This window comes from Cygnus olor, chromosome 4, assembly GCF_009769625.2.
Source record: "Cygnus olor isolate bCygOlo1 chromosome 4, bCygOlo1.pri.v2, whole genome shotgun sequence".
Lineage (NCBI taxonomy): Eukaryota > Metazoa > Chordata > Aves > Anseriformes > Anatidae > Cygnus > Cygnus olor.
The window spans coordinates 65,137,332-65,163,148 of NC_049172.1; the positions used below are offsets into that span (position 1 = coordinate 65,137,332).

General features: G+C 37.8%; 1 protein-coding gene and 2 long non-coding RNA genes across 5 annotated transcripts in view; 1 reads left to right on the plus strand and 2 right to left on the minus strand.

Annotated features, from left to right (window-relative positions):
• The window catches only part of JAKMIP1 (janus kinase and microtubule interacting protein 1), a 155,178-nt gene extending 154,558 nt beyond the window's left edge, over positions 1-620 (minus strand). For both annotated transcript variants that reach the window (XM_040556156.1, XM_040556155.1), the window contains exon 1: positions 455-620. The gene's annotated coding sequence lies outside the window, so the exon portion shown is untranslated. The remainder of the gene's footprint in view (positions 1-454) is intronic.
• LOC121069720 lies at positions 1-17,511 on the plus strand. 2 transcript variants are annotated; one of them, XR_005819576.1, is made up of 5 exons: positions 1-91; positions 7,010-7,140; positions 10,443-10,589; positions 11,552-15,781; positions 16,227-17,511. It is a non-coding gene; the product is annotated as an uncharacterized LOC121069720 (long non-coding RNA). The 2 variants fall into 2 exon arrangements; XR_005819575.1 differs by lacking the exon at positions 1-91 and adding an exon at positions 882-1,796.
• LOC121069722 overlaps positions 6,699-25,817 on the minus strand; it is a 21,432-nt gene continuing 2,313 nt past the window's right edge. The window contains exons 2-3 of the long non-coding RNA XR_005819578.1: positions 22,773-22,874; positions 6,699-7,837 (exon numbers count right to left, since the gene is read on the minus strand). This is a non-coding gene — a long non-coding RNA (uncharacterized LOC121069722). The remainder of the gene's footprint in view (positions 7,838-22,772; positions 22,875-25,817) is intronic.

Sequence of the window (25,817 nt, forward strand, 5' to 3'; positions counted from 1 at the left end):
TCTTGCGAGTCTTTCGAGGGCAGGCCTGGGATTTGCTCCTGGGATCCCCAGGGAGCAGGGCTGGGCTGACAGGAGCCGGGCTGGGCCCCAGGTAGGGCGGGCAGGAGGGCGGCGGGGCGCCGGGCATCGCTGTGCGCCCCTCCCGACCCGGGGGGGGCACGGAGGTGGGTAGGGACACGGGGACGACCCCTCAGGGGGGTCCGGGGCGGCTCTGGGGCTCTCCCTTCCCGCAGCAGCCGCGCCCCAGCTCGCCGCCCCGGGACAGGCGGCGCCCAGCCCCGCCGAGGACCGGCCGCCCTGCCCGGTTCAGCGGCACCGAGGGGCGAGCGGAGACCGGGCACGGCCTCGCCCAGCCGCGGGCTGACACTTTTATCCCCTCGCACGGTCAAAGTCTCCGAGCACGGCAGCATCCTGCCTGCCTCCCCCGCTCATCCCTCCCGCCGCCGCTACTCACCCACGCCGCAGCCGGCACCGGCGGCAGCGCCCCGCCGGCTGCCCGAGCCCCCTTGTCCCCTCTTCGCCCCCTCAGGGACCCTCCTGGACCCGCAGCGCTGCGGGCGGAGCCGCCGGAGCGAGCGGCGGCTGCACCTCGGATGCCGGCTCCGGTCCCCACCCCGGGCTCCCTCCCCGGCTGTCACCGGCGGCCCGCCCTCGGGAGGCGGCGGCCCCGAGCCGAGCTCGCCAGTGGCGCCGGGCCCTGCCGCTCCCCGCAGCCCCGCCTCGGGCGGGCGGGGAGCCCCGCCGCCGCCACACCGGGGAGCGGTGGTGGTCGTGGTGGTGGTCGCGGTGGTGGTGGCGGTGAGGGGTGGCGGTGGTGGCGGCTGAGGGGCGCGGTGATGGCGCTGAGGGGAGCGGGGCGGCGGCTGAGGGGTGCGGTGGTGGCGCTGAGGGGAGCGGGGCGGCTCTCTGTGGATAAGGAGGGGACAGCGGACACGAGGCGGCCGCTCCGCGGGTCCTGGTGGTTTTTAGTCCCAGCTCTTTGGGCAGCGTTTGCAGGGTCCCCCCAGCAACCTACCCCCACTGCCCGAAGCGCGATGTGCCCCCCGAAACATCCCCAGCCTGAGGGGAGCGGTGCGGCCGAAGCTGTGCTAGTCCGGCTGGGCCCCCTTTTGGGACCCTTCTTCTTGGCTCGCCACCCGAGTACAGGTGGGCCCCAACCCTCCAAGAGTACAGTGCTGAAAATGATTTATCGAATTAATTTTTTTATGTTAGGCGCTATCGTTGCACAGAAGAATTAGAGCTGTCAGATTAACTCAACTGCTAGCGCGTGCTATCCACGCCAGACGGCTGTAAATCCTAATGCCATTTAAAACCTCATTATTTTGTTAGAATGGAAGAGAATATCTGCTTGAGGCTCGGAGGCCCAGGCTTCGTTTCCAACCAGGCTGCCTCTTCGGCGCTGTTGTATCTTGGCTTCGAACACACCTGAGCTGAAGCGCTGCTTGTGAGTACGTGTCTGATGGGCCAGGTTTGGTGGCTGTCCAAGTCCACGGAGCAGAAACATGCTTCGGTTAGTAAAATACCAAGATCTCAGCAGGTGGGGACTGTCCCGATAATTCGTTCAATGTTACATTGATGGCTAATGTAGCGTTTGTATAGACAGACCCAGCCTCAAGGAGAAAATAAGCTGTGTTACCAGTGTATTGTTTTTTTTTCTTCACTTTATTGCAGCTGGGGTTCAAGATCCATACTTAGTTTCACAACACGAGATGGGTATGGGAAAATAGCTAGATGGATTTGAAAGAGGAACCACAAACACAAGGAAATTGCATCCATCTTGAAACATACTCAGAGAGGTAGGTTGAGGCAATTCATCGGAAGGAGAGCTCTGGGGTGACTAGGCTACAACATGGCAATAGAAATTTGATGATGGGATACTTCAGTCCAGCAGGCAAAAGCATAATGCTATTGACGGCCAAACTGAATGGCCAAAATCTAAATCTGAAACAGAATGTACATTTTAAATGAGAAAGGCAATTAACAGTCAGGACTACATATTAAAGCCAAAAAGGAACATTCATTGCAGGGCAGTATTAAGCAACATTTAAACAAATCTCTTTCCAAAGGGAGGTATTTCTGACAGGAGCTGGAAGAATTCTTGTAGTCAGAATAACCCTGGAAATTTCTCTTCTATATTGAAAACGCTGCTTTTAATTTTAAAATTAATGACTTGAATATCCTGGCTGGCATTAATTACTTCATATAGTTTATTTGTTCCATTTTCCAAGACACTATCAAGTATAAATGTTTGATATATACACTCTAAAAATGTCAATACATTTATTAGTTGCTGTGTTCCAAGTCTGGATTAATGAAACAATAATAAGCAGCCCCTTATGCTTTAGCTACACTGTAACTCTTTTTTTATAGAAATAGGATTTCTGGCCCTTAGTTCTGGCCCTGATCAGGGATGAAGGAAATTGAAGCTCATCCATAATATATGTGTAGCCTTTTATCAGTGTTTTGTCTTGTGCAGGGATGCAGGATTGTCTTCTGAAAAAAGGAAGGATGTTCTGTATAGGATTTGCTTATAATGGGCTGATGCATAGGGTTGTACCATGCAAGCTACTTTTCTTATGTGTGAAACCATTTTTGCTTGACAGTACTTACAAATGAAAGAGGTGAAATTTATAACCTAGCTTACACTTTGTTTCTCAATATTTGTCATTAATAGAAGTGTTTGAGCTTTTTAAATGTACATAAATTGGGCTTCATTTGAAAGTAAGGGTATGTGATCATCTTGCCTGCACAAGTCAAAAAGATTAGCTTCTTGTCACACATAGATATAATGTTCTGTCCCTTTCAGTTGGAAAGCACTTTCACTTTACAAACTCTAGAGAATTCTTTTAAGAGCATGTGGTTTGGTATATCCACTAATGTCTAGAAATCAGTATTGGATTCATGCTGAGGGACCCATTGCACTGTTTGTGCGGCACAGATGTACTGCAGAGTTTCCGCCCCTAAAGCACTAATGTTCCTAGTAAGCATGCAGTATCCAAGATGACTGGAATATAAAGTAAAGATTTAAAATCTGACCTTTTTTTTGTTGTTGTTGCTGTTTTTTTTTTTTTTATTTGTTTGTTTTTGTTTCTATTTTCTAGTGTTGTATCAGTGGAGCTATGTTAGTCTCAGTTGGGAGCTTGACTTACTTCAAGAAAAAAACTGGGTCCTCCAAGACTTGCCTAAATCCACCCAGGAATTCTATGGATTGGCCAGAAATTAATCCAGATATATCCTGATAACTGTAGTGCCCCTGACAGCGTGGGAGGCTTCTGAAAAATACACATGGAGTACACAGTTGTGAACTGCACAAGTCTAAAAGGAAAACAGACATTTTGCCCAGTCAGTGTCTGACATATCATTACTGTTTGTTTGTGTATTGTGTTACCAGCTTTCTAAGTCTGCCCTTAGTCATTAGTAAAGCAGATTGAAATACCAAATACAAAAAGTGCTATGTGAGACAAGTGCAAGAAAATACTAGGTTCTGTTTGGAATCCCTCAAAATGAATGCAAATTCCTCATTTAGGTTAGTGGGAATAGAATGGGGGCTTAAAAGTAACACTTTAAAAATTCATCAAAAAACTCTTGCTGACTTTATAGCTATGGAGTTTAGAATTAGAGGCATTTTGACTTTCTTGTACTTATGCCAAAGTAACTATATTAAGTAGAAAGCAAAATGAAATTTCAAGGACAGGCCATAATTGAAAAGTTAATCCATTTTTAATATTGATAGACTCATCTTAAAGAGCTTTAAGCATGTGGCTTAGCAGAAGGATATCAGAATCCATGCTCTAAATTTGCCCTACCTTTTTAATAGTAAGAAGAATGCCTTGCAAACAGTGGTGGCCTTCCTACTCAGTCAAAACTGAAAGTATGAGAAGTTTTTAAAACTTTGGCTCTGAATAATAGTAATGCTTTGAGTTCTTACATTCTATCATAAAAAGCATTCCAGACCACTTCCAATACTGATTTACATACAGGGGAACAAATTATCTGCTGCTGTAAATGTAGAATGATTGCATTGATTTATTAGATTCTTTTACTGTTTTAGAAATCAGAAATACACATTGAAGGACAGAATTTTGTTTTATGCAGTATGTTTTTTGTCCATTGAAATGCAGCCACCTGCAGGCAAATATTTAATAGTGCATAGAACCACTGCAGCAATTATGTATAATATATGGCCATATTTAAAACTTCTCACTGCTCAGCTCTGATTATTATTAATGTTACTATTGTTTATGAGAGGAAAGGAAAAATAAATTACTCTTAGGGGGATCCTTAAGCAGACTGGCTGTCATTATGCACCCTAAAGGATTTTTGTGTGATATGTTGTATGGGAATGATTTTTCTATGAAAGATGGATTTAAGACATCCTTTTCAGAGAGCCTGGGAGATTCAGAGTAGCTGAAACAGAATAATTTTTATTCTTGTAAGTTATTACAAGCACTGCAAAACTTGCCTTAGATTTTCATTTAAAATAATAATGGTTTCCTATTCATCAAAAAAAAAAAAAAAAGTAAAATATTGCTGAACCAAAAGGGAGACCGATGCTGGTGTCTGCAGATCATATTTCCGAATCTTAGTGGGGTGGAGACACCGTTCGGTTTGGCCAAAGGCAAAAGCTGCCTGCAGCTGCCTACAGCCTCCTGTGAGTGGAACAAATTATTTCCACAACACATATTTTGTCAGAATCAAATCTTCTACAAAGGGTAGAAACCCTGATATGACAAGGTGTATTGTTTCTTCTTAGCAATGTTCTTCACTCTCTCTCACCCTATTAATTGGTTCTGTCATAGGTGGATATTGGTAGCAAACTCCAGAAATAGCATGTGCTTCTGTTAGGGAATACTTTCCATGCACTCTTATCAATAGCAGGCAAAGGAATCAGACTGCAATTAAGAGTTGAAATATGTTATTTTCCAAATTTAATTTTGACAATCATAATTTACATTTCTACGTTGCACGGAGTAGATTGTACACTATTCCTTTCTTTTGTGTGTGGACATATGTCTGACTGGATATGCATGCACTTTTAATATTTTTTTGCACCTGTTTTTGAGAAGCCTCATTTTCTATAATAGAGGGAGAAGAGTCTTCTGGGAATATACACCCTAAAATTAAGATTTATTATAGACTTCATATACAGCTGACTTGGTTAAAGGCTGCCTTGCTGTGTAGTCACATATCAAATTGATAATGACAATATAAATAGATGAAGTTAATGACTGTACTGTGGAATAGGGGAATAAAGCATTTGGCCCATGTTGAATCAAAGGGGAAAACTGAAGATTTACAATACATTAACCCACATTTGGTAAAAGATAGGGCTACTGAAATAAGCACGAGAGGTTTGGGTGGCAATTGATTTCTAGTGCTAACTGTATAGCTCTCTTTAACACATATGTTGAGATGATTAGCTCTAATAAAGAGAGACTGGGGATTAGAGTAACAGCCACAATACTTAGAAAGAATTCTCTGTGGACGTGTCTGTGATTCACTCATGCTTGCTGTAGTACATAGTGCACTGTGAGCTGTTGAGAGCTTTTCTGGAAAAAGGCTGCTAAGCATGGACATTAAAAACATTACATTTTGGCGGCTTTTTTCTCTTCATGATTCACATTCTTTCTTTTGAAGGATGAGTAGTTTAATGGCCACCTCAACTTTCTAAAGACATCATTGTAATATTGTATATATTGATAATACTGTGTATGTTTGGCAATCCTGAGTTGCAACATTCCTTTAACACAAACTTTAGGTACAAAGGAAAAAAGTGAAGAAAGTCTGTCTTATTAATAATATAATTCATATTAGAATTTCATCATATTGAAGATTTTAGTGCTTTTAAAGCAGTTTATGTGGTAAGAAAAGTAGATGTACTTTTCTTGTATCTGTGTATTCAGAATTGTAGGCTGTCAGGACATAATACAAGGTTATGTGTCGTTTCAAAGGACAGCAGCCACTTGGAAATCTTTGTTAAGAAATACCACAGCTTCTGTTACTCTTTCTTATAGAATAGAAAAATGTTGCTGTCATAAAGTTCATTTTCATGAGGAAAGAAAGGGTGTTAGAGAAATGAATAGATCAGCTGACAAATTCATTCCTTTTTCTCTATTAAAAGAGGAGACGATAAATAAATTTGTTTATCTTTGCAAGCTAGGATGCAATTGAGGATAGGAAATCTGCAAGGTCTGCTGTTTCTCACTTGAAAGAAGCTCTCTTTAAAGACAGAGTAGCACTTTGAATCTTGAATGTGGTCTTTTCTTTAGAGGTAGAAATTGGATAGGATCAGCTGCTATCCAAAGGAGAAGATGCTGGAATCAGTGAGTTATATGCTGTGGAAGATGAACTAGACACTTCATTACTCATCCCAGTGATGCACTAGCATGATATTTGTCAATGAAGACACTGCAATTGGTTTTGTATTATCATCATATTCTAGAAGCTCAAAGGCAAAATAACTGAAGTTTTTCCTAACAGTCTGTAAATTGCTTAGTACTGCAGAATTCGGATGCTCACGTACTTAATGAAAGCATACTTAATCTCTGTTAAGTGACAGGGTAATGTGCAACAGAGGAAAATAAAACAAAAATACTTATCAATTTTAAAAATTAATTGTATCAGTGTCAGATATAATTAAACTTACCATAAGAACAAATATTTTTAATTAATTGCCATTATAATTCAGCTTTCCTTTTACCACTTTAAAGACAATTTCACCATTTAATAAAACAGAATACAATAAGAAGACATTTTTGACAGGGTTAATGACATTAGCTCTGTCCTTACTACATTTGTCCTTTGGAAAGGCTAGAAAATCAATTAATCTCTTAAAGTACAGTGCCCAGAGTTCAGTCACAACTTGAGTAATTAAGATTGCATAAACATAAACTTCTGTCCAAATAACACGGGATGTTTTTCAATTTTCTTATGTCCTCAGGCATGTTTTAGTGAGCTTTATCTATAGCACTTTATCTATAGCACTTTTTTTCACCCCTCTTTTCTTTAGATGGCTTCGGAACAAATGTCTTCCAGAACTCAGATATTTGACAACTATCCCAGTGCTTCATTGTTGTGTGTACTTCAACATGTTCCATTAGCAGCACAGCCATAATCGAGAAAAGTAAGACTGATCAAAAGGTATGTATTTGGTATGACAAAATACGAACAGATACATTGTATGCAACTGAATAATACATGCTGGCATAGATTGTGACTGTCATTTTATAGTGGAGGGGAGAATCACATTGCAAATAAAGAATAGGACACAATGTGGATGCATGTCAAACAAAATCTAATTAAACTGTGTAATTACAGTCCTAGTTAAAGAGCAACAGTATGAAAATGTTGTGGTGAGGATTTCCCATAAGATGATATTATACACTTAACAGTTTGAAAAAGGTCCAGTCAACTGTTGTCTAGCCATGGTAATACAGCAGGAACCTGATAATAGAAAGGGTATAGAAATTAGGTTATAAGAAGATACAAAGAACATGTAATTGAGGAAAGGGTAGTCAATGACAGGTGACTGAACTGCTGAGACCTCTCAGCTACCACTTGTTGTAAGCTGGTTAATTCACAGCCTGATGGGATAATGGCCATGCAGCTTCCTGAAAGGCAGCTTGGTTAATCTCTGTATGGGCAGCTGAGGGCTGGCACTAACCACGTTACTTCCTCACATGGGCTTTCCCTCTGTGGCTCTTCTTCGGTTGTGTTTCATGATTTACATCAAAAAGAGAGGGCTGCTGAGATGACAAATCTATGCTGCAGGTATTGTATACAAATTTATTCGCTTTCTGTACAGTCTTGCCAATTTCCCGAAGGCCATCTAAGGAGACTGCAGGGAAAAAAACAAACAAACAAAAAACAAACAAGCAAATAGATCACTGTTTGTCAGTAACCCAGACCTTAGTGTACAAAATTGTTTTAATCTGATAATGCCAGGTAAATCTGGCAAAGCACTCAGAAGGTGCTCAAAATTTCCTTAGCTTTTTTTTTTTTTTTTTTTTTTTTTTGAGACATCTGTGCAACTGCATTTGGAATTCAGACTGCCTATTTCCTACAGAAGCCCTTCCTGCTCAAATGGAATGAATCAAGCACAATGTATATAAAATGCTTTGTGGTGGTAGATGTGAGACAGCGTAATAAAGTATTACCCTGCTTCAGAAAGGAAACGGTAGCTAACCTACAGGGAAAATAAAATTAAACCTCCAAAGGAATTGTCAGCTCCTTGCATCCCTTTCAGAGGGTATGATGTAACTTGCCCTCTTGGAGTATGCTATAATATGAGTCATTCAAGTGGTTTGGGCCTTTAGTTGAAAAAATCTTGGCATATGCTAAAGACTTTGAGAATGGCCCAGAGGAAAGAGGAAGTGAATTAAAAATTTAAAGCCTAGAAAATTTTGTGAACTTCTAATTGCATTTTAATGAAATCATCTTTTTAGTCTTGACAGCTAACTTTAAAAAATAAAAAAATAAAAAGTCCATGCACCCTTCTCTGCCCCTTTGTAATCCACCAAAGAAGTTCAGGGTGGGATTAAGATAACTAAAAGGAATCTAAGTTAAGAATTAAATCCATCCTTTCTTTTTTCTTGTGTCCTGAGAGTTTTTTGAAGATTTGTTTCTATGCTGCTACTGGAAGCTTTATCTTAAAACCAGAAAATGTCACCCTGAACATGCGTAAACAGCAGATTTCTTACTCTTTGAAGTAGTAAGGAAATACTCTATTAATGCAATAATTCATATATGTATGTCAACAAAATAATAAAAAAAAAAGACAAATGGATTACAGGTTATTAAATAGCTAACTGTGAATATATTGTCAACCTTTGTGTTAGCTGTGCTGCATTTTGAGTAAGCAAAGCATTATGTTCATCAGATACCCATCTTTGGCTTTTACTGAGAAACAAGATGCTATCTGATCGGTGCTCTCAGCTGTGTCAAGCAAAAAACAAACAAATAAAGAAACAAAAAACAACAGTGGGATTAAAAGAGACAGCAAATAATAAGGGAGTATTCTAACTATACCTTTTTTAAGTGTTATTTAAGTGGTATATTGCAAGAGAGAAATGGAATTAAATGCATGCCAAAATAGTGACACTTATCAAACCTTCTTTAAAAGAAGCGCAGTTCAAAAAAATAATACTTTTTGTGGTAAAATGAGAAACAATTTACATTTGAAGAATAAAGGAATGTTGATAAAAATCTCAGAGCTGGATCTGAGAACTATCTTGTTCTCCAAGGCATTCTTCCTATGGCTGGGATGTCCCTTATAGAGGTTTATATCACCCTCTTGTAAAAACAACAACAAACTCTGATGATGGTTTCACAGATGGTCTGTTTCAGTGTTCTTGTAAAGTTTTAATTAACATCTAATCTAAACCTCCTTTGCTGCAAGTTCTTTCTAACAGTTTGATCTACTTTGTGTTCTAAAAGCATTCTCTTTGCAGAAGATTTTGCATATTTTGAAATATCTTCTTTTATAGAGCCGGAAGACTGTTTTTCTACCTTTTCTCTGAATTCCTCCTAGGTTTTTGACCACCCACTGTTCGTCTCTAGACTTTGTCCATGTGATTCATATCTTTATCATAGTGTGGACTTGGCTTTTGAAGCGTGGCAGCTGTGGCCTTACAGTCCTGAGTAGTGGTAGGATTACCTCTTCTGCCTTACATGCCAAGATGGCCTTTATCTGAAATAGAATGACATTCTTGATTTATCAGTTTTTAATCTACTGTAATCCCCAATATATCTCTACCTTGCTGGTTATTCTTCACCTTGTGTTTCTTACTTGATCCATCCTGTTATTGACCTACCCTAGATCACTGATTAGCTGGGGAAAATGTAATATTCTCTACTTGTTCCTATTACTTTTCATCTGGGAGGCGAGGATGGTTTGTTTGTTTGTTTGTTTTTGTTTTGCAGTCTATTAAAATCATTTTAATGGTAACATCAGTGAAGAACCATAGCAAATTTTCTTGTGAGAAGTCATTTTGTTTAATCTTTCCTGGATGAATTTCAACAAAAGAGAATTGGATCCTGCATTAGGATAGGAGTAGTAGAGGATTGGTTTTGAATCTCTTCCAGTCCTGTGTTTTTGTAATCATATAGTGATATTTTTTTTTTAATAGTTCCCTTTGCAGTTAACAAACTCAGCAGGAGACTGAGGACAGTCCTCAGTAGCGAACTGTGTGAACTGTTATAGTTTGTTTTAAGCCATATTGATAAACTCTAATTCCATTGAGGAAGATACATTATCTCCCTCAATGAAAAATGCATCTGAATTTTGGATTTAATACCAGAATATAACAGTATCTTCTGATTATTATTTTGGGAAAACAAACAAACAAACAAACAGGGAACTGCAGATTCTGTTTTGTTGAAAATGTGCTAGCATTCCTTTTCTTTTATGAAAGTCAGAATACTACTATTCATTTGTTCAACAGGAGGAGTATTTCTAGGAAATAAATCTCAGAATAAAGCATATATACCCGTGACTGATGCAAGTGCTTTAAAACTGAATGTTAGCAGTGGAGAGGAATAGATGGCACATGTTCAAAGCCTGATAGCTGATATTACCTTGATGGGTTTTTGTAAGTATTTGCTTAAATATGCATGGACCTAAGATAAAGGATATTAAGAATAAAAAGTGCTCCAATATTAGGAGAGAGCACAATTATACTTGCCTTTGCAACCTGCTTCTGTCCTCTTATGTATATTTGCTGTGGATTTTGCCTTTACTGGCATCCTAATTTATTTTTATCTGTACTTTTTATCTTATTCAGCTTTTTGTGAAAGAATCACTGTTCTGTATAGCTGTTTGTTTTTTGTTGGGGGGAAGGGAGGAGGAAGGTACAAAAAAGTCACTTCTATAATGAATTTAAAGTTTGTGTTCTTACTATAAACTACGTAAATGGGAACAGAAGTAGCAGTAATTGCGTGACCAAAAATATTAGGTTAGTTTTTAGATGGGTTCTTGTTAGTGTTTAATGTCTTAGAAATTTTGTAATGTTTCATAATACCTGGAGTGTTTGTGTGTCCACAAACTTGGATGGCCTTTCCTCCAGCTATAATTCTTTGTCTAATAAACAATATTACCTCTCTCTAAATCTTTGCCTTATTTAATGATTGGTAAGATACTTCATAAAGGCAATTAACTAGTTCTTGCAGATAGAGAAGCAGGTATCGAAAATGACAAATATGAGACCTGGGGCAAGGCAGCAATTCAGTGGGACAATTAGGACTAGAACTCACATTTCTCCAATTCTAATATGAGGTACAGTTAATATGGTTTACTGAGCTCATTGCTCCATCATGGTTATGGGGAGTATGGTTTTCCTGCATCCTGTTCTTTATTGTGGTAGAACAATGTGAAAAATTAATCTCTGTTTATATTTCTCAGCTTTAATTCTGCACCATACATTCAAGTAACTGTCAGGGTTTCTTTTTGTCCTTGAGGAAGCATTATATTCATGATTTTTATGTCTTACAATGACTCACCTTCTGTTGTTAGCTGATTCTGACCCTGGTTAAAGTATGTTTGTTTTCATTTTAGAAGTGTTACATGCAGCTCTTGACAGGTAAGAAGACAGCCATGGTCCTCTCATTAGGAAGAAAGAGACAGTACTACAGAACAAAGCTTCTCAGACTGAAAATCTCTGGTTAGATCAAGTAACTTCTTTAAATGTTGACATGGGAACTCCAAAGAGAAAAAGGAGATGAGTGGTGTACCTCTAGAAACAAAGTCCTTTATAACAGAGCTATGAGAGCTAGAAGTTAAACATGGCTTGTCTTACATTCTCTGACAGTGTTCAAGGTTGGAAGGTAAGAGGACAAAGGGCTTCTGTGTATGCATGTCTGCGATGTGTCCCTGCAATTGCAGTGACAGTTACTGAACATATATGCACCTGCATGAAATGTGTTTGCAGAGTCCCATTGCATTAAAAAATCCATCATATCTGTGGAATTAGGATTTGCCCAAGAGTCTTAAAAGCATTTCTTGGGTAGTTGTTTCTGTTCCATGTAGTCATTTCTCTGTAAACCTTGGTGGCAGTTTTCCCCTTTCAGCAAATACTGGGTTTGATTTACTTGTTATTTAGTGCATACGAGCTTCTAGCATTGCTAAATGCTTTTGGCCTTCACTACTGTTTGCTGTTTTTTTTTTGGTTTGGTTTGGTTTTCCCTATATAAACAGAGGAATGAAACAATTACTTGTTTTGTGGAACGCATAACTGGTGATGGTTTTTTGTTGTCTTTTTTGTTTGTGTTTTACCCTTCAGTTCTACTAATGACAAAGGAAGAGCCCCTTATGGAAAAGCAGCACATTACAGAACTCTGATAACATTTAAGTGTTGTTTTTGGTTGTTTGTTCGTTTTCTTTATCCAGGCTAAAAACCCCTAACTTTGCAATGCATTTCATGTATTTGTCCTGTAGATCATATCTGTCATGTGCATGAAGTAGCTGGCATTTAGAGCCCATTGCTTTCAGTAATTCACCAGATAAATTCAGTAACTGAAAACAAGGGAGCTGTGAGACTGGGGCTCTTTTTAAATGTTTTGAAGAGGTATAACAAAATGTACCTGCTTTTCAGTGACATACCGTTAAGCTTAACTAGCTGGTCTCTTTCTAGCTTTGTGCAAGTAGTTAATGTTTTTTTGTTGTTGTTTTTGTTTGTTAGTTTTTGTTCACACAGTCACATACCAGAACTGTGTATGCTACACTTTGTTTCCTGTTAAAAGAGAGTTGGTGGTGTTATTTGCTTTAAATTATAAAATTTACAATACTTTCACTGAAAACACATTCTCTTCCCTTAATAAAAAGGTCAGATAGTACAAGTGAACCCCTAAGTCTTTCTCTGGATGTGTGTTCCTCTTCCAAGACAATAAGAAAATCTCTCACGACCCTAGAGAAATTTCCATAAGTGATTTAGGTATACATCTGTGATGTGTAATGATACACCTCAGGGAAATTTATTTATATATATTCACATGCAGTCATCAATGCTGCATTTTTAATGGTTTAAAAAAAAGCAGTACTCCAAGAGACCAATTATGATCATTATACTGAATTGCTCTGCTACCAATAAATATAGTTGTTTCATGTGTTTAGCATTACATTTTTTTATATTTATATTGTAGTTTAGTATACTGTATGAATATAAAGTAATTGAGAGTTTCAGTCATTTGTAGTCAAAAAGGCATGCCCTGAATGCCTTTTTTTTTTTGCATATTTGCACTGTAGTTGCTGATTTTAGTGAAGAATCTCATTATGCATTAATAACATAAGGATGTGCAGAGATGACTTTAAGTCTTTAAAACAAGTTTGATGTTTTTAGGACAGCTGCCTGATTCAGCACTGAAATTTGGGAGTCCATTCTGCCATCATTTTTTTTTTCTTTCCCTTGCAGTTATCAAAATGTAAATTATAGGGTATGTTTGCTTCCAGACTCTGTAAAGAAAGCCACATTTTCAAATCTGTATTTTACGTGTGTTTTTTTTGTTTTGTTTTGTTTTTAAATGCGGTTGCATTTTACATGTTCAGTTTGAAATAATCAAACTGCCCATTTCTCCAACCAGTTGAGGTATCTCTGGATGACAGCACAACAATGTGGTGTATCAGCCACTCCTCCCAGTTTTGTACTGTCTGCACGCTTGCTAAGTGTGCAGTCTGTCCCATCATCCAGGTCATTTGTGATGGGCTTAAACAGTCCTGGAGGCAGTGTATCAGCCTCTGGGGTGCAACTCCAGTGCCTGGCCTCCAGCTGGACTTCATGCTGCTGATCACAACCCTCTGAGCCTGGTAGTTCAGGCAGTTTTCAGTCCATCTCACTGTCCAATTACCTAGTCTGTACTTTGTCAGCTTTCCTGTGAGGGTGTTATTGGTGGACAGTGTCATAAGGCTGTCCACTAAGCTGGTCACCTCATCATAGAAGGCTATCAGGTTGGTTAAGCATGATTGCCCCCTCATGAGGAAAGGAAATGAAAGATGAATTCTAACACAATTAAAATAATTATTGAAGCAGAGTCTGGAAATATGAGCTCTCATTATAAAATCTCAACCAAACAGCTAGTCCTCTTTTGTAACACTTGCGTTTTTAAGCTTTGCTTATTATTACCACAATTTGTTTTAATGCTGACATTTTTATAAATATGTCTAGGTACACTGACTTGATTCATTTAAAACATACAGATTTATTTCTGTTCAGTGTTAAAAGAGGCTATGGTGTTGTAATACTGATTCGTCTCCATCACTGCTGGATACATACAAAACCTTCAGTGTTGGTCTTTATCTCTTCAAAGCCAGAAAATTGTAACTTACGAGTAGAAATGTAACAATGAAATGATTAAAGCAGGGATTTTTAAAAATGACATGCCTAAAGAGAATTAAAATGGTAATGGATGCCTTCTCTAGACTCCAGGCTGCCTAAGTGAATGTAAGTGTATTTGCAGGGTTTCTTTACAACTTTGGAGTGTGAACTTTCAAACCTGCTGTGTAACTATTCAGATGCTGAATCTGTCTGGGAATGGTATGATTAGAAGGCTTTGGGGCATGCATAGTGAAAACTATGCGAAAGGCAAATTATTCCTTATAAAACAGAATAAATGTGATCATGAGTCTTCTTACCTGTAGAGAAAAATTCATAAGTCTGAAGATGCACTGAATGGTGCTTTAATTGTATATGCTAGAAATAGACTGAACATAGCCTTCCTATTTGGGAGGGAAAGAAAACAAGCAATTAGAGGATGGATAATAATGGTGAGGGCTATGAATTAAAGAGTATCTGCAGTCCAGACCTAGGGAATCTAGTGAACTCAATAGGCTTTTTCTGCACCTTCAGTGGCAATTTGAAGCCTTGAAATCCTGTGCCAGAAGAGTAACATTCATACAAGAATCTCTAGCCTAGAGAATTTAAAAACATAAATAAAAAAAAAAAACTTATTTTTTGTGTTTTGCCTTTGAGGCACGTTTAAATGAGCTTTCTGAGGATTGAAAGAGACATTCGCTGGAAAATGTTATTCAGGGAAACATATTTTTCAAGAAAAACTAAATTCATTCATTTGTTAGGATTAGAGTAGAATTTGAGGCATGGCAGCAGGTGTAAAGAACACCTTGTGGCTGCAGAATTATTCTGCCGATGCTTTGCTTCACAGATTTCTTCCACAGTCCTTGCAGAAAACTGGTACACAAAATGGGACTGTTGTATAACATTCTTCAGTTACGTAAACCTCAGTTCTAGCATAGGTGGTCTTGACTAAATGTAATGGCATACTGATGGCATTTAATGGCATACTGATGCTGATGCCCATATAGTTATCTTTCAGATAGGTGCAGCAAAAGTGTTAAGTACACTTTCGGTTCGTAAAAGGCAAGGAGTTGGAACTTGGTGAATTAAAGAGAAGCTTGGAAATGGAATATGAAGGGCAAGAAAGTTTAGAAAAGGCAACTGGATTTTTAAAGGCAAGATCTGTACAATATATACATGTTAGGTATTTATTCCTTATAAAATACATATATGAAGAATATTTTTTTTGTTTATTTTTTGTTTGCTTGTCTGTTTTTTACAGTAGAGCAATATAAATTGCATATGGATGAATAGCCAAGAGTAGCTTGCATAACATGATAATAATATTTGCTTCTTCCCTTCTCTCTCTACCCTGCTAATCGATTTGTGTTTTCCCTGCTGCATGCCAGGTTCACATTTGGGTTTTATTGGTGGATGTTTTGGGCACTAGTGACAGTAAATGATGGCACTTCTTTTCAACATCTTGCCATGCATTTTCACAGGTTTGTTTGCTTTTTTTCTTTTCCCCAGAATATAAAAAATAAATTATTTATCTTGTGCCAAATTCTCAAATTAGGGTAAATCAATGTGGCATTTGAAATTATCTACAGTGCTTCATTTTGTTAGTGAAGGATGTTTCCTTGTTTCCTTATGTCTGTCACTCAGCAATAAATTCTCTGGAGTTTGCAGAGTCTGAAACTCAAAAGACAGTTTTGTAAGCAGTTGAATAACCACTCCATTTGTTCTTCCTGACCTTGCATGCCAAGACCACTTGCTCACTTTTGATGAGCATTAGATTTTAAAATTGACTTATTCCAACTCAGAGTTGACGTGAACAGATTAACCACTAAATCAGCAGTAGTTACTTGCTTGAAAGAAGTCTTTTTTTTTTTTCATCTGTTCATTCATCCTTCATCTGTTTTGATTCTGTAAATTCTACCCATACAGAGCAAGGGGATGATTGCAGTAGCTTTGGTATTTGGTACTTCCACAACAGAACTATAAAACTTCCTATAAAAGGGAGTAGATTTCAGCTGCCTTCAGAAATGGAAGCAAACATCATCCTACCTTCCTGGCCTGATGCTGCCAACCACAGGGCTGTAGGGCAGCTGAGCTACACGGAGCTACCTCCTCTGATTTCGGTAGGAGTAGCCCATCCTTCACTGAGTTCCACCTCCACAAGACAGGACCAACAAAGTATTTCCTCTGCTCCCATACAGCAAAAGTAGAACTATAATGATTTATTTAACTTGCAGATCAGTCTGCTGTTCTTAACGGTGTATACTTGCTATTGCTAGTCTTACTGCCTCGGTTTTCATGTTGATCTTGATTCAGTGTTTATTGATCTAAGTAATTTCAAAAGCTGAAAAAGTGAAGTTGATTTTCATCTGCCTTCCACTAACATTATCCAGAATTCATTGTTCCTCTGAAGAAGTTACCCACTTATTGGCACAACACTTTGAATAGAAACAAACAAACAAAAAAAGTTTCCTAGTGTATTTGCTGGACTGTTTGCTTTCAAGTTTGAACTACTGAGAAAGAATCAAATTAGGGCTCAACAATGACAGCATTATTAATATTCTTGTATTGTCATCTATCTCCTCAAGTGAAGCAGCTTTTATGCAGTTTTAGAAATCGACATTTTGAGTTGGGAACAGATTTTATGTCTCTCAAGTTACTTTTAAATTCTTTTTTAAAAGTCTAAAAATTCAAACATTATTCTTGTGCACTCCCTGTTTCATTTGCAAATACTGAATGATGGTAAGTCATTTTTCTGTGATAGACCATCTCTGGTATTGTTACTAAAATGATAGCTGTATATCATATTTAAGATTACAAAAGCTTTTAAGACCTTTTAAGACTTCTGAGAGCCTTTCTGTGAATTAATGCCAGCCTGTTCAGAACAAGCAGAAAAGAATCTTGAGGTCATTAAAAAGACTTCCCCTATCCAACATAAGCTTATGTCTGTTAAAATGTATCAGATATCTTCTCTCAGGCTCATTGTTTTTTCCAAATGTAATTGTTCAGGACTGCGAGTGATCTCAGTCACGTGTCTGTCAAGGTAGTGTCTTTTCCCTGATTTCATAATTGGACCAAGATGCAGTCTGTAGTGAATCAGCCATGATTCACCACACCAAGTCTACTTTTTTTTTTTCTTCTTCTGGAACAATTAAATTGGCCATCAGTTATCAAATGTTCTCCTTACCATAGAGCATTGTTAATTAGAATTAAAAAAAAATATATGAAAGAAGCTGTATTTATTCTGAAACAACAAAACACAGACATCTTTCTTATCAGTTGTCTGTCCATCTTCCTTTCTAAGACAGTCTACCTTGCTCCCTGCAAATTAATCCTGAAGGCTTCTCTTAATTTCTCATCCCACCAGATATGGTTTGATCCATAACAACGTACATCAATCAGTTACCATTTTTGAAGAAATTAAGTATTTTATAAAAAATTCTTAACGCTTTTATACGGTTGTAGCCTTTTAACCAGCTAAAAAGGGTTATGGCTATTTCTAAAATTACTCAGTTCTTTCCAACTCCCAACTGTTAAAACAGTTATTTCAGCCTGCAGGCTGGAATACATCTGCCCTTTATTTCTTTATGATATTAGTTTACAAGACTCCTGGTCTGAAAGTATTGCTGAATCCTTGTTTTCTTCATACAACCCTAACTTAAATCAGGGCAACACATTAATACTGGGAAGACTTAACACCTTGACAAGGCCAAGACATGTAGCATCCATATACATCAGTATCCATAGCCGTATGTCATACTAACTTCCTTTATGCACATTAAAATGAACACAGCAGAGGTGCACTGCCATCCTGAATACGCCGTCTCTCAGGTCACAGAATTTTTGCAGATGTATGTCACCATTTATCTCCCTCACAAAGTCTTGCAATATTTTGTTGCTTATTTTTAAGCAGGACACATAGAAAACTAGCAGATGGATGAAAAAAGAAATTTGCCATTTTAAGTCCTGTCTAAGCCTTATTTAAGTTTTATTTAACAGAGACATTCAGGCTAATTCTAGGGATAATTCAGGAATATAGTTGCATGGAGAGTTCATGAAACTCAGAGTCTAAATGCATAGACCAAAACATATGAAGTAAGATTCATCTTTGAACTACCAATCTACATGGGAAAAAGGCAGTCCAAGTCATACATCCGTACTAGCCATCTGAGCAAAGAGTAATTAGAATGACTTAAAGCATATAGCAGAATAAATTAGACCTTACAATACAGTGAGGAAAAAAAAGTATTTATTGTGTATGCTGTGCCAAACCAAAGAATTTACAAGTATCTGACTCAGCAATAATGGTTAGAGCATTTAATGCATACTGGAGAGCCCAAAATACTCATAAACCAAATACTGATGGCTGAAGTACTGAGTATAAAGAATTGTAATAACATGTCTTAAAAAAAAAAAATACATGTGGTTAATCAACTCTCTCTTATCCAGATGTAGTTCATCTGCATTGCAGATTAATTGTGCCAAAAATACAAAGCAAATTTTCATCAGAAAGCATATAAAATTTCAGACACATATTACATCAGTGTACTACTACTGATACTGGAGTCTTCTTGGATCCAGAAATGACAGAGAGACATACTTCCACCACTGTGTTTGAGTGTGTTGGAAGTAGGAGGGGTGAGGTGAAGGGTGACACTATACATAAAGCAGAAAGTATCATCAGGAAATAATTGAAAGAGAGACTTTTGCAGGGAATTAGGATGAGTGGGGCAAGAAATATGCACCAGAAGTTACTGAATTAAAGTACGAGGAACATCAGTGCATCTCCATGTAATTTTTGCTACTGACACTCCACCACTTGTGAAACTCAGCTAAGGCTGCCTACTGCTTTTTGGGCACCATTCCTGGGGATAGTAATAGGAAAAATCCCTTATTTACATTAGAAAAGGCAGCTGAATAGTGTGAAAGAAGAATAAAACATCAAGTATGGGTATAGTATTTGACTATGTCCTCTGTGACTTCTAAATGCAAAATATTAACTTAAAATTTCTACATAATGGATGTACGTATGAGTATGGGAAAGCATGGTCTATAGAGTGCAGTTGCACTGCCCTTATTTATTTATTTATTTATTTTTAACACTGTGAAAAGAAATTTAGAGTTCTTCATCTTTTCCTTCTGTTGCAGTACATCACATATAATTATGTTGCTTTTGTGGAGAACAATTTTGTAACAAAAATTTTGTCCTGTTGTATCTTTAACAGGGAATGGGAGCCGCTGTTTATGACCTGTGCTCCCTAATGGTTCTGGCATCCTGAGCGTTAAATTGACCCTGTTCCAAAATTTGGCTGAACATGTATTTTCTACTTTTATTCTTAATTGTTTTGCATTGTAATGGTATTTACAGAAAAAGGAAAAAATATTCATTAAGTAAGCAAAATAAAAACATTAATGCAGCAACCCACATTGGACAGAATTAGGTCTATGATAGTAAATGTCCGACGTCATCAGGTTGGGGACATTTTTGATTAATTATCACTAAGCTCCACTTCAGTGAATTACATCATTATTAGGCCCTCCTAGTGAAGTCCATTTATACATAGTTGAGAATATACCTTAGATATCCTGCAAGTATTTAGCTCTGTTGCTGTATAGGATGGTTTGAATTTGTAGTGAGCTTCTTCGGCTTGAATTTTCCTGTACTCGAATGATTCCTTCCATTGAAGCAGAATATGCCTTAGTATTACTAGACCTTTCAAGAATATATATGGCAGTAAAGGTTTTATTTCTGCACACAACATTCCCTACTCAAACATGTTTTACACTCATTTTTTTAAAGTGAACTGAAAAAGAAAGCAAAACCTAACTCACATTCTTTTTCAAGAATAAGTTTTGCAGGCTTTTTGTCTTAGCTATTCATGTTCAAAGGGCTTTCATCCAAAAAGCTATTAGAAACACACTAAAAGTGGTATTAAATGACACATTAAATATATTTTTCCAAGTTTGTGAGTATTTCATGATATACTCAGTCATATAAAACTAGCAATTATTTTTCATAAGCTGTTACATCAAAAACAGTAACTTGCAACCACCTTACATTTTCTCTAAACTGAACCAAATGCAATATCCTATTTCAACCAATGCTATAAATTACTTTTTCTTGCAGCAGCTTTTTCTTTATTCCAAGTGTAAGCATTTTGGAGAAAAGAAAAATGAAAATGGGCAGTTTATGCAATCAGACAAGTTGCAATAGGTTAAAAATCAGAACACACAAGAAGGGATTCTGACCAGATCTATTTTTTTAAGTTACTATGAAATGGTTCAGAAATACTTATGAAATTTTATGCATGTACACCTTTATGTGAGGGAGCAGGAAAAATTTACATTACTTACATAGGATTTGTGGAAAATGTGAACTGACGGTTATAGTGCTGGAACATAGAGTTCTGCTGAGTGAAAATGTACAAAAGAACTGCATGCAAAGTATGCAAGATGACCTAAGTTCTTAAAAATACAGTAGGTTGCATTGTAATAGCAGAAATAAGCATTTGTTCTAAACAGTTTCCTCTGTACGAGAAAGTTTGTAATGTTTGTCTCCATCTCCTTCCGCAGAACTTTCTACTTGCCTGGATAGATGCTGTCCTGTTCATTCCTTGTGAAGCCCTCTTTGGGCACTTACATCTTCTCACACATTATTATAGGGAACTCCAGAAAATAACAGCACGTGGCATGCCTCTGCATGATAACATACTGAAGAGTTGAGACAACTATTGTGAAACTAGTTTTAGATACCACAACTGTCATGTTTTTCCTCAGAATTACTCTCTTTTTCTTCCTGATATATGTATTTTTTTTCCTCTCACTGGCCAAGAACTTTTTGCATGCTGTCAGACCAGTGACTTTAACTGAGCTGCAACATCTGGAAACCCTGAATTTGTGGAACACGTACTGCTGGTCTAAGCAGGTGCACAGATCTGCAGGTGAAGTACATTTGTATAAAGATTGCTGACTACTTGCAGAGCATCTGAAAAGTGAGCACACAGCAAGTAATATGTTCTCCTCTAGAAATATACGATAGGAATATAGCAGGTGTACAGCACTTACACAAATGGAACTAGATTAAAAATCTAAAATGTACAATTATATTGTAGATACAGGTGTGGATTTGATCAGTCTAAATTTGAGCTAAAATTGTGAGATCGCTGAGAGGTTTAAAGTCGTACTAGTAAATTAGCATTTCATGCTGTCTGCTGCCTGGGGTTTCATCAAAAGGCAAGTATAAACAATTTTAGTTTGTCAGGAACCAAGTTGCTATTGCTTGTATTTATATTGAAATAGATTGTAAAAATCTAATAATGGATATTGCCTAGCACAAGGCACTCTGTTGTCACTTACAAATGACTTTTCCTAAGTGCCTGTAGAATCACAGGATCACAGAATGGTTTGGGTTGGAAGGGACCTTAAAGCCCATCCAGGTCCAACCCCCTGCCATGGGCACGGACACCAACCAGACCAGGTTGCTCAAAGCCGCATCCAGCCTGGCCTTGAACACTGCCACGGATGGGGCATCCACAGCTTGTCGTTATTATAAATCACATTTTTCCCTCTAATTACTACAGAAAATACATTTCTACCAGCCAAGATTCAGCAAATGCTTTAAAGAATGAAGTGTTATTGCCACCTGGTGGGAGCCGTGTGCGTATCAACTTAATTAACAGAGGATTGTGAAGATGTTGAACAACTCAAGCCGACTACCACCACCCGGAGGAAATCCACTAACTACATTTTGCACCAAGATAATAATTTGCTGATTGCATTTGCTATGACAAAACAGAAAAAATTGTACAAAATTAGTGAGCTGCAACCTGTCCTTCCACTCCTTTTGAAGCCAGGTGAAGTCACTGTTAAAGTTACCAAATCCCACTATTTTAATGTTAATCAATAGGATTGGAATACTGAAATGTATAAATCAAATCTGAACAAGCACGGTGAGGTCTGTAGCAGAAAAGTTGTATCTAAAAGGTATGGGGGAGATAAGAACTGAATGGACAAAGAACACGTGTTTTAATCTGCATTTCAAATTGACCGAAGCCTTTCTCTTGATTTTATATAATTGACAAGGAATAATGTGAAAATTTGCAGATATTATCAATCTGAATTTCTCTATTTAATATTTAATTAATTTGCTTATATCATTAATTAACTCACATCACAGTTCACTTTATTTTCATGTTTCTGACAATGTGTTTTTAGGCAGGAAGTAGTGAGATTTGGAAATAGAACTATTCACATAGATATGATTTGAAAATTTAATGACTAATATGACTCTATGGGGGCTTCCTGACTAAAACCTTGAAAGCCACAATATGACAGAATTTGATCTGACAGGTATAGGACTAACAGCATATATTCCTGTCAGAAATGTAACTTGCAATATGACAGTTTTGCACAATTTTGAAAACTTAATTAAATGCTACACAATGTCTGTTACAGAATCCTTTACATTAAACATACCTGCAATTGAGACATAGCAACGCAGTTTTTCAGATAGCAATTTATACATCGTGTTTTCTGGATGGAGAACAAAATGTTTGCTGCTGGGTAGCAGATGGAATCCTGGAAAGGACAGAAGGTAGTTTATAGAAACATTTTTGTAGTATCCTTTGTAAATTACTAACACTTTGCATTTCAAGCCATGTGAACTGGCTTGACAAAGAAATGGTAATTTCTATTTGTCCAAAGTGAGCCAGAGACGATTTCCTCCTGAATTGTGGGAAGATGCTTACAGCATGAATTCTTAATATCCAGGGACTGAATTGACTATTTCCCTAGCTAAATTCCCTACAACTGTTAGATTCCAGATTTAACACTGCCAAGCATCAGAACTTTTCCATGATAACTTACTTCCTATAACGATCTGCTCTATTTCTCCTTTTCTCCTGCAGTTTTATAGAAACCAGACAGAAAAATCTTTGATTTAGAGCAAATTATTCTACAGATAAAAAGGGGGAAATGGTTACTTGGATACTTAGGTATACTGGGGTAAAAAAATAAAAGTATGTATGATATTGAGGTTAACTCAGTAAAGCGGGGTCAGGAGTTGGAAAATCTGTAAATTTTAGAGCAATCCTTGTAAAAATTCTTGCATCACTACTTTCTGATTTGTATCTCAGATACAAAGTCTAATACAAGGCTGTTTTTCTAAAATTAAGAGTAATCTCATGCATCTGGGAATGCTGGAAATTACCTGCATCATATATAGTTGGGCTTGTTGGTCGTTTTTTTTGTTTGTTTTTGTCTGTGTTTGTTTTCTTTTGTTTTGTTTTTGATCCATAAAGAAAAATCTAAACAAAACTACACAGCAATCAAGAAAGATTTTTAAATTCTTTATTTATTTATTATGGCTGAAGGAATGTTTTTGTTTTTATGGTTTTCTGTTCACGCTTTGCGTGCTTGTTTAATCCATAAAACAGGCTGTTACACAGTCAAACAGATGGCATGCATATGTGTCTCCTCAGACAGGTAACGGTATCAATGCTTATAATGTTCTACATGCACTGCACTGCATCTGAACTGTGCTTGTGCCTGAAATCAATTCATAGCAGCATCCAAATTGTTTCATTCATTTACACTAGAGGTCACTGTAAGCAAAAGATTATGCTCAACTGGTGAAGGAAAGAACATTAATATATCAATTTACTGAACAAAATTTGCGGCATACTTTGTAATTTGAAAGCTTGATGCAAACTCATCGATGTTAAATATGATGTTTGAGACACGTAGTACCCACGGTCCTTCTTGGTACAACCTCATTTATTTACAAGCTATTTACAACCTAGAGTGAGAAGTTACCTCTACCAACAAATTCTGTGTTTGAAGACATCAAATTGTAATGTTAGAACAAATTTCATCTCCAGTAACACCAACTTGATTTGAGATATAGTGCCAGACTCTGTTAGCACTTGCTGTTTTTTCCAGGTATAAAGATTTGAACTAATATTCCTCTACTCTAGAACTGCTCTGTTTTCCCTAGGCTGCAGCAGAACAAATACAACTTTGATCCAGGTACAGCTTCAGGCTTTAGAGCCAAGTCTCATTTAGGTTTAGACTAGCAATGAACCAGTAGCTCTCTCATAGCAAAAAGAACGAGCAAGAACATTAAAGAAGTGAAAGAGGAGCACATTCTCCTTCACCTGCTCAGCTGGGAATGCATCCAGCTGTGGCATTACCTCAGAGAAGCTGCTATGTCAGACGTTCACAGCCTTAATTATCACCTGTGTGGTTACTGTGCCTGTACAGTACAGCAAAACTGGCTATGGCATCTGTGCACATTTTTATAACCTTTTCCTTTTCCACAGTGTATGTCCATGATTAGAAAACAGCTGAGATATAAATACAAAACTGATCATCTGATGCCACGTAAGTGACCTATAGCATTGATATTCGTGAAAAGGAGAATGCTGACCCTCTGCTCCCAGCTGAGAGAGCTTAAGGGAGAATTACAGTGTTGCTGATTACTACTTGCCTGCTGCCACAGAGAGTACTTGGCATAAGGACAGTGGAATAAAGAGAAGCTAAGAGAGCAGTGGAAAGATGCTCGCATTACCCTATGTAATGCACATGAAAACAGGTGCTTATGCAAAAGCCCATTCACCCCTGAGGTAAGAGTGGTATTTAACATGCAGATCTGACAAGATTCATCGTCAGTCTTCACAGATTTGCTTCCTTATTTGCTATTTTTACCTGCTTTTTGAGCCCACCTTTCTATATTTTTCTTTCCATTTCCTCCCACCCTTGCTTTTTATTAATTCTCCCTCCCAAATGTCCATCCCAAAGGGCACCAACACCCTAGTTACTGACATCACATTGTTCATTTTCTAGATTCTATGTCTGTCATCTCAGTGTGCTTAAAGCATTGAGCTCAGATTTCTGGCAGACGCCTGCTGCTTTAGATTTACACCCCCCAAAAAAAGCCTGTTTTCAGGTTGGTCCTTAGTCTAACGAAACAATAGTGCCCCAGCTGCTCATGAGGTATGCTGGAGCTTTTATTGCACTAATTTTATGCTGATGTAATTCCTCCATCTATCAAATTATGCTGTAAAAATGGGTATAACAGAGTAAACAACAAAACCTATTATTTTGAAATAGCAGCTGTTCACTTAATTGGAAAGGTGGGGCAAACAAAAAAAAGGATATTTAAGACAGTTTTTAGTACAGTTTATTTAGCATCAATTAAATATTTTTATTTCCATAATGTACTTCCTTTCATAATATATAACTACTGAAGACACACATGGCATTTTTCTCTGGATTTTACAGCTCTCCTTATTCTTTACAACAACAGCACTGCTGACAATGTTTTTTGTTAGGATTTACATATTCTGGAAACATCCAGCCTAATTACATCAAATCTGTTTCTGACTGTACCATAGAATAAAGAAATGGACTCCTATTCAAAGCTATTATGACAGAGTTGAAGGCTATTCATTGGAATGATTCATGCAGGTCTATTTTCTTGGATTATCACTGCTTTCTCTCATCATTTTAGGAACTATTTGA